Below are 14,357 nucleotides of genomic sequence, written 5' to 3'. Positions count from 1 at the left end.
TGAATTAATAAAGAGAGGAAAGGAGTAAGGAGCCAAACAGATCGAGAAGTTGACAGTTTCCCAACTTTTGACAACAACGCAGGCTAAGTGGAGATGATGCTGGCATCTTGGCTAGTGAAACAGGGGCATCTACAGCCAATTCTTTCTTAATAACATCACCATCACCTCCACCACTTACTGATCATGTGCCAGGAAATGACTCTGCTAAGAGGGTTTTGTGCCAGACCTCATTAATCTTTATAAAAACCCCAATGGTAGAGGTTATTGAGGTTTAACACGGGTAAGGAACATGCACAAGGTCACACGAAGCAGGGCTGTGACTCAAGCTCCAGGGCCACGCTGTGCCCTTCACTGGTGCCCTCCACCTCACCAGCATCCTTGCATCTGGCCATGCACTTCCCAGCCAGAGACAAACCTGACTCGGGAGAGAACAGAAACTTCCATGTGGTAGCTGGACAGCAGAGCCGCAAAGGCCACTAATTTCCCCGTGGCCACACTGCTAGGAGTTGCTATTCTGTTCAAGGCAGAACATCTGAAATATCTACCTTCTGAATACCCACCACACAACAGGGAGGGATCATGAAAACTGGACAGACTCCAGGAGAGGCATCAAAGCCAGCCCAGGAAACAATCAGGCGGGTTGCGTAAAAAGCAAAGGGATTCCTGACCTGGCACTACATTAAGAAAATAACCCCCCACATGGAAGAGTCTAGTTAGTAGCTCCCTAAATCCCAGGGACCAGGGATGGGAAGCAGGGGGAGATGGAAGTGGGGAAAACCAAACTCCGCCCTCATTCACTAGCTAGAAGACAGCTAGGCATTGAAAACAGCCAAAACCAGGACTAAAAGACTAAAACCCAAGAGGGTTTAAATAGTTAAGGACAGGAGTTCCCATCGTGGCGCAGTGGTTAACGAATCCGACTAGGAACCATGAGGTTGTGGGTTCGATCTCTGCCCTTGCTCAGTGGGTTAACGATCCGGCGTTGCCGTGAGCTGTGGTGTAGGTTGCAGACTCGGCTCGGATCCCGAGTTGCTGTGGCTCTGGCGTAGGCCGGTGGCTAAAGCTCCGATTGGACCCCTAGCCTGGGAACATCCCATATGCCGTGGGAGCAGCCCAAGAAATGGCAAAAAGACAAAAAATAAATAAATAAATAGTTAAGGACAGGAAAACATTTTCCTTTCCCAGGCCAAGCTTAAGAGACTGTGGAAGGGTGTTGGGGGGAGGGGGGGTGGGACTCCCCTGTTTATAACACAAGTGGCAACTTCTTCATTTTCACCTACATCCGTTTGTTGGGGTAGTTTTATTTTATCTTGTATTTGGAGGGGGGAGACAAACAAGAACTTGGATAGGAAAACAAACAAAAAAAAATCACAGAAAAGGACATTCTGTGGTTTACCAGTCATTCATGGAATATACAAATTCCATCAAAACCATCCCACCTTTTAGGGACCTTCTTCGGGAGGAGCAAAACTGGGGGAGATGCCAGTTCTGAAACAATGGGGTCACCCTTTCATTCCCAGCATATAAAACTCAGGTGCTGATTCTTTTCATTTTAAAGAACGTGCAAAAGACCAAAAAATAGCACAGCCCAAGAAGATTGAAGTGTGAAACGCTTTCATAACAGCCTAACACATTCATCAAAATAGTTGTTAGAACCCCATCAGTGGCCCACTTGTTGGAAAAGTGCTAAACACATAAATTTCCTTAGGATGAAATTCTCTGAGCTGATCTTATAAGTGCAACGATTTCTATCTGCTCGTAGCTAATGACGTAACGGCAAAACTCTTATCCAAAGCATAGATTCTCCTAATTGAAAGCAGTCAAGAAAATAGAAAAAAGGATCACCTTTTTTTTCCAGTAAAACCAACAGATAAAGGCAGAACTACTAGGAAATCCAGAGACTATGCCTGCGTGCTATTTTCATCGTATACATGGCAAATGACGACTGTGATCAGACAAGTAACCCATGCAAGACAGTCCCTTCCACGGACAAAAGTCCTGGGGACAGAACTCAGCAGTGTACAGCCACGGCCAATGGAGTAGCCTCCTATCACATTCAATACTACTGAGCATTTAAGACTATAACCGTCTTCTTTACAAAGACCTTGGATGAAAGAAATGGGATTTTTTTTTTTTTCCGTATCTTTACCAGGTCAAAACATGAGTCACCCAACGAAAGTTTTCAAAAACTTTTCACTACATCTCGTTCACCCTGAGCCAACAACACTCTTTGTTGCGAGAACATTTTCGAGTATTTTATTTCTCTGCGGAACAAAGGAACCATTCACTGAGTTGCCCTCATTCACGGCTGGCCTCATTCAGTTACTTGAAGAGCCTCTGACCCATCACCACCACCATCGCCCCTCTCACTCGTGTTTTCTCTATAGCACCTTTCAGAGAACAATTCCTTGCAGTTCAAGTGTCAATGATGCCATTATGGACAGAGAATCTTTCAGAGGATGTTGGGCTGCTTATACCATTGTGCGATTAGACAACTAGCTGGACATTCAATTTGTTCTAAGAGTTGGTCCAGATCTCAGCTTCCTTTCAGCTTCCTTAAAATAGAGGTGAGATCATCCAGGTCAGAAGAAATGTGCCCAGTGACCATAATGCAAATATAGACACAGAAATGTAAGATCTTAGGTCCCTGAGCTCATAAATGTTATTTGGGTTTTAAATAGTTCTGGAGAAATGAGACTGAGTGCAAATGTATTGGAGCCACTTCTGGACACTGAACCATCAGTATTTGAATTTCGAGCAGATACATGGCTAACGCACAGCAAGATATTCATTAACTCAGAAACGGCGATGCACAGTAAGGAAGTAGAGAAATATATTTGGATAGCTCTACATTTTTTTAAAGCATGAATCATGAGAAGCATTTGTCTCTTTAAACTTTATGACATAAGCCAACACAATGACTGCCTTTACAAAGGAGCACTGAGCTTATTAGAACAGGCATATAATTTAAGCATGTTTTTTTATGTCTATTATAAACTGTCTTTTAAAGGGCAACTGTACTAACACTACAAATAGTTAAAGAAGAGAATTTTAAAATGCAATTCTGAAAGGCTCCTGGGTCTGAGAAAGATACAGATAGTAAAGTTTATATCTACACATTGTTCCTAAAAGGGCATTTATAACACAGTGATTGAAATAAATCCTTTTCTGGAACACGGCAGGGCATAATTTGATGAATACAAAGACAGGCGTTCTGTGTTTATTGTTTTGGTTCACTCATTTGTGGAAGTAACATTTATGCGGTGCCCACCAGGTACCTCACACTACGAAAGGGGCTTGAGGGTATAAAAATGGAATGAGGCTACTTTTTCACTCTTAATGAACACTACTGATAAAAATTGAAAATACAAGTGATAAACAAAAGGACGTAGGTACCAGTGCTTCTGTGAATGACTTACATGCATTAACTCATTTATCCTGACAGTCCTAGGAGATAAACGCTATCGCCAAGTCCATTTTATAGATGACAGAGCTGAAGCACAGAGAAGTTAAGTGATTTGCCCAATGCCACATGGCATGGAGCCAGCATAGCGGGGGTTTGAACACAGGCAGTCTGGGACAAGAGCCCACAACTCCTCACCATGGTGTTCTGCTAATTTGCTCCCAGGCTGGTGGGAGGGTGGCAAAGAGAGGCTGCATCTGGAAAGGCTTCCTAGAGAAACACACATGGGAGCAGTCTCGAAGGGCAAGGTGGTGAAACGGAGAGAGGGAGGTATTTCGATCCCAGGATGGTGCAATCTAGGAGCACAAGCCAAGAAGTCTCTTCTCATCCACAGAGCAAAGCTGGGGCAAAGGATGCAGGCAGGGAGGGGCCGGAGACATGAGGGAAGGAGGCAGGGACCAGAAAACGATCCCTGAGAGCTATGGGCGGGCAGGGGGGGTGAGTCAAGGGTTTTTCCTCCTGGGCACATGGAAGATGGGTGGAAGACTGTGGTGAACTGGGACGCGAGGAGGCAAGTTGGGAAGCGATTCAGGAGCAAAGTGATGAGGATCCAACCAGAAGTGGTTGGACGTGACCACCAATTCTAGTAACACAAGAGAATGGAGGTCCGCCAGGAACTAAGTAATTTATCTTCATGTAAAAACTTGGGAATCTTCCACATAAAATGACTTTACCTACCTATAGGTGACGTGGAAATCTAGAGAGAATAAACAAAAATAAATGCCAGGGAAAACACATTTTCACAAGAGCCCAGGGCACACAGCTTCAGCCCCCGCTCTACTGGCACAATCCACGTGGTCACCAGGTGCTCAGTGATATGCCATCAGACTAGAAATGAGCTTTAAGTCTCCTCATTCCATCTCTGCACACCATTCCTCAGCTGGGGAACAGGTCAGAATCGGTAAAATGCATCATCCTGCCGCTCTCTTTTATGAGTTTGTTTTCATCAAGGGTGAAAACAATCAAGCGTAGCTTCAGAAAAATCACACGACTAATAAGAAAAGCACAGCCACACTGTTAGAAAATACATCTTTTTCTCAGACGTGGTGTCAAAATGGAAACTGCCTAGTGACACTATCCAGAACCTGGAATTTCCAGGGACCTCATATCATGTTCAGAATTTAACACATCCTCATCATGTAAAGCCAGGAGCCCAGAGTTCTTATACATTCCTTGTAACAAAACCAAATCATTAGGACTGAATGCTTTCCAGGATTTCTGAGGATTAACCACCCACCACCAGAGACGTCCTGAGTAATAACGGGAGAACCAGAACTACAAGCTGCAATGCAAATTGCAGTTTAAAACACACCCACACAAAACTCTCATACTGAGTGAAGTCAGTCAGGAAGAGAAAGACCAACACCATGTGACATCACTTATATGTGGAGACTAAAATATGGCACAAATGATCTATCTACAAAATAGAAAAGACCTTGGACATATAGGACAGCCTTGCGTTTGCCAGGGGGGAGGGGGACAGAGGAGGATGGATGGGGAGTCTGGGGTTAGTAGATGTCACCTGTTGCACCTGGAGAGGATGGGCAATGAGATCCTGCTGTGTAGCACAGGAAACTATATCCAATCACCTGTCGTGGATCAGGATGGAGGATAATGTGAGAAAAACAATGTGTATGTATGTATAACTGGGTCACTCTGCTGTATAGCAAAAATGGACAGACATTGTAAATCCACTATAATAAAAAATAAATAAATAAAATGCATACACACAGGCCATGCTATATGGTTCATAGAGAGACAGCCTTCTTATACTTTGTAGAGAGAAAAAGTATCAACCCACGCAGGACAGTGAAATGAACAGAAAACACAGGAAAGCTGAGTTTACCTTCCAGACCAGTCCTGGCTTGTTCCAGTCCAGGTGTATCTTCACCTACGTGAGACTCAGTTTCCTCTTTTGTAAAGATGGGCTACGTATAGGTGTTTCATTTCTTTTTCAAACCCACAATCAGATAAGTTCGGGAAATACTGCATACTAGCCCCCCCACCCCACCCCGCAGAGGGAAGAGGCACAAAGCACATTCCATATTAAAGGCTCTGACAAGTCCCATCGTTGAGAAATCTTTCTTTAAATGTGTTTACCAAAGTTCTATTCATTTAACACCTTGGAATCTTGGCATCCCAAGAGATAAGAGTGTGGCCAACAGCAAGGAAGGGGTCTTTCTGTATTTCTCAAAGCTCTGCTCTCCAGAAGGGCTGCCCGCATGGAGCAGGGATCGAGGCACAGGCAGCGAGTAGATACCATCCAGCGTCTCCAACTGAAATACTGCCTCTCTCCAAGGCAGTAAGTATTTCCAAAGACCACAGTTAGGACTCTTGCTTGGATCAGATGTTCACCTCCTGGACTAATCACGGTGGTCAAGGGACCAGAGCACAGGGACCAGCAGGCACAGAAGCATCAAGCCTTCTTCCATGACTAGAGAAGCCAGAGCCACAGTGGAATCACGTGGCTATAGGGGGGCAGGAGAGACTCCCCTCAAAGAAGTATGTGCATGTGCGCTATGGGGGGGATGGGAGAAGGGGAGAAGAGAAGCAGAATCTCTATCCTGAGCTCCGGAAGACCTAAACGATCTCCCCATATGGATGTGCAATAGGTATTTCAAATTAAAAAGACCAAAATGTTGGAGTTCCTGCTTGGCTCAGCAGGTTACGAACCCGACTAGTATCCATGAGGACACGGGTTCAATCCTTGGCCTCACTCAGTGGGTTAAGGATCCACCATTGCCGTGGCCATGGTGTAGGCCAGCAGCTGCAGCCCTGATCCAAACCTTAGCCTGGGAACTTCCATAAACCACACCTGCAGCCCTTAAAAAAAAAAAAAAAAAAAAAAATTAAAGTAGTAAAGGCACTTCAGGGAGGGTCCAGCCAGGTGGCTTTCTAGAAATCTAACAACAAAGAGGACTCAACTCTGACAAATTGGGGATGGTTCTGTGGATCGGGGAGGCAGAGGAGACCACGGGGTAGGACAGATGATCACATTGTTGGCTCCTGGCCTCAAACTGATTAGCTTTGGGAAACTGCTGAAGGATGTTAAGCAGAGAATGATATGCTTGGATTTGCAGTTCAGAAAACCACTGGGGCAGCTGTACAGACAAAGCATCAGAGTGAGGCCACAGGGCTAGCAGTTAAGAGGCTGTTGAAGCTTTCCTGGAAAGCCAGTGATGACAGCCTGAACTCAATTTTAATGGGACTGAGCATGCACAAAATCTCTTTCGCCATCCAAAGGTACCAATGAGGCATCTATGACAGTGGTGGTGCCCCCAGAATATTTGAGTGGAAGGACATTCCCCCACCCACTAAGGAGGTCCTTGCATAGAGCAGAGAACATGGGAATTCCTCTGCAGCTTCCATATGAAAATAAACAGAAGCAGCATGGTTCTGACAGCAACAGGCTACAGGGGGCCTCGAATTATTAACTGGCCCCAGAATGTGAGTGGCGCTGACGCTTCGTCCCTCAGGGTTCTCCTGGGCACAACAGGATGCTGTGTGCCTCCTCCCAGGAAGCTTGCTTCTTCTTGCTCACGACTGATTTCCCAAAGAAACATGATTCCCCATAGAAACGATGTTAGCAGCAAACAAACCTCTTGTACAATTTACCTTGATAAACATGATGCATGTCCGCAAAACTTTTACCAAAATTACAAAGATTCTCTCGTCCCTCTTCTATAAAAAGACACAGCAGAAAACAAAACAAAAAAACTTGAAATATAAACTATAATTTAAGAGCTCAGCAAAATGATAAAATTGACCAAGCACCCTCATTCTTTCTAAGTCTATAATGGAGCACTGAGCCAGTCCTTTAAAATGGCAAAGAGCCAACACCTCTGAAAAATGTCTTGCCTAAGGGAGCAGGTAAACCACAACATGGGCCGTTCTGGGTCCCATCCTCACTGTCTTCTAAAAGCAAAAAGGGTTTTCTGACTTGGTTACAACTTACTAGGTCTCCCAGCCTCCAGCCCAGCCATTCTGTAATTCCATTTCCACACTGTGGTCGAATATAATCTGATGTCTCCCCTTCTTGGTGGGCTCCCTGAGAGCCTTCCATGACTTAACCCCAAACTACACTTTGTACATTAAATTCTTTTCCCAGGAGTTCTTGCTGTGGTTCAGCCAGTTAAGAACCTGACATAACTTCCATTTGATCCTTGGCCTCGCTCACTGGGTTAAGGATCCAGCATTATTCTGAGTGTGGTGTAGGTTGCAGGTGCAGCTCGCATCTGGCGTGCCTGTGGCTACGGCATAGGCTGGCATTTGGCAGCTCCGATTTGACCCCTAGCCTGGGAACTTCCATATGCTGCAGATACAACCCTTAAAAAAAGAAAAAAGAAAAAAAAAGAGAGAGAGAAAGAGAGATTTTCCCACTTGTTGCTCCTGGGCTCACTCAACCTTCAAGGCTCAACTCAGAAATCTACTGCCATGGGGGGGGGGGGGGTATCCCTCTAGTTCTGAACCAAGCCAAGGGCCCACTCATCATTCCCCTGCACTGTGGGCACAGCTCTTACCACGTGATAGTGAGATTAAATGTTAGCATCTGCATGTGCTTTTGTCTTTCTTTTCTTCACACCCCTGGTGGCGGCACAGGGCCCGACTTTTCACAGGCACTCCACAGCTTGCTGAGCTGACTACAGAATGAAACGCTCTTCTCCGACTTCGCTCGACTCCTGACCTTCCATTTCCTGACCTACATCCATCCGTGTGCATCAGTGGATCATTTCTACCCCGAATCCTCAATGCTGAAAAAGATCGCGTGCTCTTCACAAGTTTGCCATTAAACAACTCACATCAAAGCATGTCTGCTTAGATTAATGATAACGAGCTAATGCCCAGACTGGAGACTGAAACTTTCCAAATATCTTCTTACACACTCAACAGCCTGAATAACTCTTTGGGGTAAAACTATTTCTACAGCTAATTTTTTCTCAACTCTATCTTTCGAAACACACGCAATGTGACAGGAACAGCCAAGATACTGTCAGTATCTTTGAAAAATTCTGCCTGAAACAAGGGATCTGTATTTAGATATGACTGAAGAGGAAATCAGATCTCTTGTTCAGCTCTCCAAAAGATCTGTGATGCGTTGCATTTAAACATGTGCTTCCTCTTACTCAGATCTTGCGCAGAATACCAGCAATGCCTCTCAACTGAGAAAGCTATTCTCATCCTGTGCTCCTGCAAGGATCATATAAACTTCCAAATGCATCATGTCCTGATCACTTAAGGTGAGGGTCAGGGAACTCAAATGTATGCACAAGCCAAGGTGGTGCTGGCGCTGGGCCTTGTAAAAGAGCAAAGGAGGCTGAATGGCAAACCAGCCTAGAGGTTGTATCAAGAACAAGGGCAAATGGCAGCTAGTATTGGACTTCAGGGTCAGTTAGAACAAGGGTACCTTGGGGACTGGAGCAAACTGGAGAGAGTGGTCTCAGCTGGTCGAGCTCAGTCACCAGCTCTTCGGATTCCAAGGTCTAAGTTCTCAAGAGTGGCTAGCATCAAGATTTATGACTGAAGACTCCAAGTTGTAAATAATGGCAACCAACTGTATTTTTTGTCAACACTGTACTCAAAGCACATTAGAACAGGCTGCAGACCAGTAGCTGATGACATCTGCTTTCGGTCTAAGCTACCCATTGTCATTTTCAATGGCCCACTGATTCTTATAAACTTTTGTCTCCTCCAAGACGACAGAAAGATCTTTTGTGACTGGAAATACATACGACCCTCCGAAGACTGGCACCAATTGTAGAACCCAACACCCGATGCCCCATGGTCCAGAACAGCTGGATTAAAGCATCCCGAGTTGCTGTGGCCGGCACCTATAGCTCTGATTCGACCCCTAGCCTGGGAACTTCCATAGGCCACAGGCGAGGCCCAAAAAAATCCACATTAACCAATAGGACGTTTGTGCAGCTCATGGTTCCAGGAGTTTCCCCCAACCCTTCAGCTTCATGATCTCAACCACTGTTTGCCCTGGAGCCAGGAGAGAGGTGAAGGCAAATGCCCTGTCTGGGCAAGTGCTCCAAAGGCCCACAGAAACCAAGATAAGTCTGGGAGAGAAGGTGACAACGATCCCAAGTTCGTACAGTGGAACTTTAGAAAAGGATGAGGAGGCTGAGAAGACTGAACTCAGGGACATACGACTTCTATAGAAAAGGAACAAGGCCTTCCAGCTCCTTGGGGAAGAAAAGGTAAAGAGGGAGGGAAATGACATTCAAATAGAAAGCAAGTTTAAGGAAATGCCCAGAGAAGCCCCTGGGCTGTAGCTGCTTTGATGTAAAATTCACAGGACTATCTAGTAAATTCACAGGTCCATCTCTAAGGACCAAGCCCTACACTGAGCAGCTCAAGGGTCCTTTCGGTTCTACGGTCCCTGCCAGTGAAACTGGAGACTGCCTTGGTTCAGTCGCCTTTCAAGTACCTCCTGAGTCCTTTCTCCCTTTCAGATGCCTCTGGCTTATCTTGATGCACGCATTCTGTGAGCTCTATCTTCACCCCTCGGCTCTGAGACACACTGTGCCCCCTCAAGCTTGGCACCAAAGATCCATTTTAACTTTGGGTTTAAGCAGGTCCCTTTCATCCCTCATTTCCTCACCTACAAATAGGGAAATCCCACCTAGCTAGCTCAGAGCGGGGATTCGTGGAAAGAACCAACCAATGGCTCCAACACAAACGGTGCGCAAATGTTCTTCTCCCTCCCCAAGCCTGCAGCCTCCCACTCAAGCCCCATCCTTTTCTAGTTTATGACCCAAAGCGACAAACGTACAAAACTGAAATACTGGCTGAACCAAAGAGAAGCTTGAAGAAATAGACAAGTTATAAATCTCATTTCCTTTTTCTTACTCATCAATATAAATTTGCTCAGTGACAGATTAACGAAAAAGCTATCAATTCCAAGAAGCTGGATGCAAAAACCCAACATCAAGTACACAGTAGCCCGTATCAACAGCCAGTAATAATTTTTACTGCTGCCTGTTATGCTAGTTGCCAGGACATGTTTCTTTTTTTTTTTTTTTAATCTTGGATGTGGTTTTAAATATAGTAATAAAAGAAAATATGACCGGCTGTTGAAGCCCATATGCTCCTCCTTTTCAGGACTACAAACTGCTCATTCAGAGTTGGTTTGTACACAGCAAGGAGCAGCCGGAGGGGAGCCAGAGAAATCAATGAAAATGCAACTGTTTGGCAAAGTAGTAAATAGAAAATTGGGGCTGGGTTTCTCTGGTTTCTTCTAATTGGAAGCCCCGGATGCAAATCAGGTTGATCCTTGAATTTTTATTGCCGGTTCACTCAAGACTCACATAGAATGCCTGGTTAATGATCTTAGCTTCATCTTAGTGAATGCTCAAAAGCTTTAAGCCCAGGTAACCACTCTTTGCTGCTTGAAATGCTCCCCGCAAAGCACTTTCCTTCTCTCTCCTCACTGGCTGTTCCTCCTGTTCCTTTGCTGGTTCACGCTCCTTTAAATGTTAACTTCCACCCCACTTGGTCCTTTGCCACTTTTTCTTTCTTCCTAAGTGGGATCACACCTGTTCCAACAGCTTCAAATACTCCCTTGTACAAGGGCAAGTCCCAAATATCTTTCTTTTTTTTTTTTTTTTTTGTCTTTTCTAGAACTGTACCCATGGCATATGGAGCTTCCCAGGCTAGGGGTCGAATCGGAGCTGTAGCTGCCGGCCTACGCCACAGCCACAGCAACGTGGGATCCGAGCTACGTCTGCGACCTACACCACAGCTCACGGCAACGCCGGATCCTTAACCCACTGAGCGAGACCAGGGATAGAACTTGCAACCTCATGGTTCCTAGTCAGATTCGTTAACCACTGAGCCACAATGGGAACGCCCCAAATATCTTTCTTGAAATTAAATCCTTCCTCTGGGCTAGACACTCGTATTGCCCCCAAAGCTCAACACTTTCACTGTGGGCACTTCAAAAGCATCCCAACTCAAGATGTTTGAAAGTTATGTCCTTTCCCCACCACCAGTCTCAATCGTCACACTATAACAAGGTCCCTACCTACCCGGTTCTCAAACCCATCACTGATTCCTTTTTTCCTCAACTCTCATATGCAAGTCTTATCATTTCCACACTCCAAACACAAATCAGGCCACCTCTTCCAGCGATCCTGAGACCAGTGGCTCTCAAACTTTTCTGTGCATCAGATCATCTGAAGGGCTTCTGAAAACCCAGATTGCTAGGTGCCCCCTTGCTCGAGTTTCTGACTTAGTAGGCATGTGATAAGGCTGAGAATCGGCATGACTAATAAGTTCCCAGGAGATTCTGCTGCTGCTGATCCTGAGAACACCTTCAAGCCCTACAGCAAGTCATTATCTCTCATTGCCCTACACAGGAAAAGCCAAATTACTGGTATTCCCTTCGTCTTGCCTCCCTCTAATTTATTCTCTACTTCAGAAGCCTCAGTAATCATTTTTTTTAATTTTTTATTATAGTTGATTTACAAATCAGAAATCATTTTAAATGTATCAGACTGGGTTACTTAAAAATAAAATCCAAACTCCTTAGTCACCACAATGTATGTGGTCCAACATGGGTCTGATCCATTGTTCTCTAGTCCGTTTAGTTCTCCCCAAAACCACGGTCTTCCTCAGGGCCTTTGCACATCCTGCTGAAGCCACCTAGAAGCCCCTTCCCCTCACTCATCACATGACTGTTCTATTTTTTCAGGCATTATTTTATGTCTTTTTTTTTTTGTCTTTTTAGGGCCACTCCCACGGCATACGGAGGTTACCAGACCAGGGGTCCAATCAGAGCTGTAGCCGCCAGCCTACACCAGAGCCACAGCAACTGGGGATCCGAGCCGCGTCTGCAACCTACACCACAGCTCAAGGCTATGCTGGATCCTTAACCCACTGAGCAAGGCCAGGGATCGAACCCACAACCTCATGGTTCCTACTTGGATTCATTAACCACTGAGCCACAACGGGAATGCCACTTCAGGCATTATTTTAAATGTCACCACCAGAAAAAATGTCTCCTCTAACTACCCTACAGAGCTCCTACCCCACCCCAAATCCCTATCATTATGCCCTTCTGATGGCTTTCAGCTTTGCCACAGGATGTGTGCCTATATTTGTTTGTCTACCTCACCGCCTAGATGGCTAGTCAAGCCATATCTGTCATATTTGCTGCAAGCCCTGCACAGTGCCTGCTATGTATATAGTACATGCTGCATAAATTTCTATCGTAGAAATAGATGGGCAAATGAATGAATCAATAACAAACCTTGCAACAGAAGGCAATGACTTCAAATCTCTAGCTAACATAATCAAACTACCTTCCAGATTATCTGAATCAGTCTCTTTAAGACAGGTTAACTGTCTTCCAAACAAGTCATGATAATACCATATGAGAGCTGTGAGAGGAGGAAAAAAAAAAAAAATACAACTGAACACAAATCATTTGCACAAAAACAGACCCAGAGCAGAACCCTGAAATCCGGAAGTAGATTGTCTTTTCCAGGATTCTATTTTTTTCGTTTTCCAAGATAACTGAATATCAGCCTTCACACCAGCTGACAGTTTAACAAATACTTCCAGATTAAACAGCTCATGGTATATGACAAGATGTCAACACCCTTCCACAGAATATATATTTCTGCCTCACACAATGGCAAGTATTCAAGTTTCAACTAATTCTCCAACACATAGATGATAGAAACCTCATCTTAGGGCACAGCTGGGGGAATTGGTATCCATAGATACTCAGTAATAAATCAAGCAAATGAACACAAAGCTCAAAGGAACCTGTACCCCCAACTCCCCAAATAGTGTCTGCTCTTCTCTGTTCCCTGATAGAAGGCCTACTCCATGCTTGTCTGTGAAGCAAGTATTTGTTAAGCAAGGAATAAGTAAATTAATACATCATCGGCATTCACAGCAATATTCTAGAATCACACGGCCACTGGCATATTCCTCCAAAAAGAAGGTCTCCTATCACTTCTCTGCTTATAAGCCTCCCATAGCTCCCAGTGGCCTTCAAGAAAAGCTCTATGTTCCTTATCCTGGGTATCAAGTTTCAGTTTTGCAAGATGAGGAAGTTCCTGCTAAAAGGTGGGATCCCACCTTGACACTTAGACAACAAGCCCTGGGAAAAACTGAGCATTGATAAGGAGGGGTAGAGAGAGAGAAAACGGGGCTTGGGTGATGGCAATATGTCACCAGAGCTTAACAGAGAGTCTGCTCTTCCGAGAGCTTCAGTCTGAGGCCATCGCTCAGGTAAATCCTACCCAAATCCACTTGGATCAAAAGAACGCAGCCCTACAGTATTTTTTCAAATCATTACAACGCAGAGACTGTGTTGATAAAGGAAAGGTTACAAGATTGTGGAAAACAAAAGATTCTGATGGCCAAGCAACTTCAAGGGAGCGCCTAGGTGGGCTGAAGAACTTAAAGCTGAATGCGACTTCACTGGACTTCTGGTATTTTCCTGTGGTGCTCTTAGGGAGAATACGACAACTTCCTCTCTTTTCTCTGCGACTAACTTACATGGAAAGGTTCCCAGCGCTGGAAGGGAAGGGGACAGTCATCCCTCAAGTGTTCACTAGGGCACCTGGAGCTGAGATACAATGGCTCCTACCCTCAGGGTGTCCACAGTTGAGGGGCTCAACCCGAATCACCAGGGAACTCCTTCCCGTGTGAGATTAGGCAGCAGTGCAGCTAATCGAGGCCAACACCTTTGTGCTGAAAAACAGTGGACCTGGCATTCCTGCTGTGGCATAATGGGTTAAGGATCCAGTGTTGCCACAGCTGTGGTGTAGGTCACAGCTGTGGCTCAGATTTGATCCCTGGCCTGAGAATAACACTATGCCACGGGTTCAGCCAAAAAAGGAGAGAAAAAAACAAAAAACAAAAAACAAAATAATGG

At 45.1% G+C, this 14,357-nt stretch overlaps 1 protein-coding gene and 1 long non-coding RNA gene across 4 annotated transcripts in view; one reads left to right on the top strand and one right to left on the bottom strand.

Moving 5' to 3' along the window:
• The window catches only part of LOC125136359 (uncharacterized), a 67,078-nt gene extending 56,038 nt beyond the window's left edge, over window positions 1–11,040 (top strand). Inside the window, exon 3 of the long non-coding RNA XR_007137165.1 lies at window positions 8,063–11,040. This is a non-coding gene — a long non-coding RNA (uncharacterized LOC125136359). The remainder of the gene's footprint in view (window positions 1–8,062) is intronic.
• Window positions 1–14,357, bottom strand: part of CARMIL1 (capping protein regulator and myosin 1 linker 1) — a 313,277-nt gene that overhangs the window by 259,483 nt on the left and 39,437 nt on the right. The window lies entirely within an intron of this gene.

Source organism: Phacochoerus africanus, chromosome 9, assembly GCF_016906955.1.
Source record: "Phacochoerus africanus isolate WHEZ1 chromosome 9, ROS_Pafr_v1, whole genome shotgun sequence".
Lineage (NCBI taxonomy): Eukaryota > Metazoa > Chordata > Mammalia > Artiodactyla > Suidae > Phacochoerus > Phacochoerus africanus.
The sequence above is the reverse complement of the archived record's forward strand: the minus strand, read 5'-3'. Positions and strand labels throughout refer to the sequence as shown.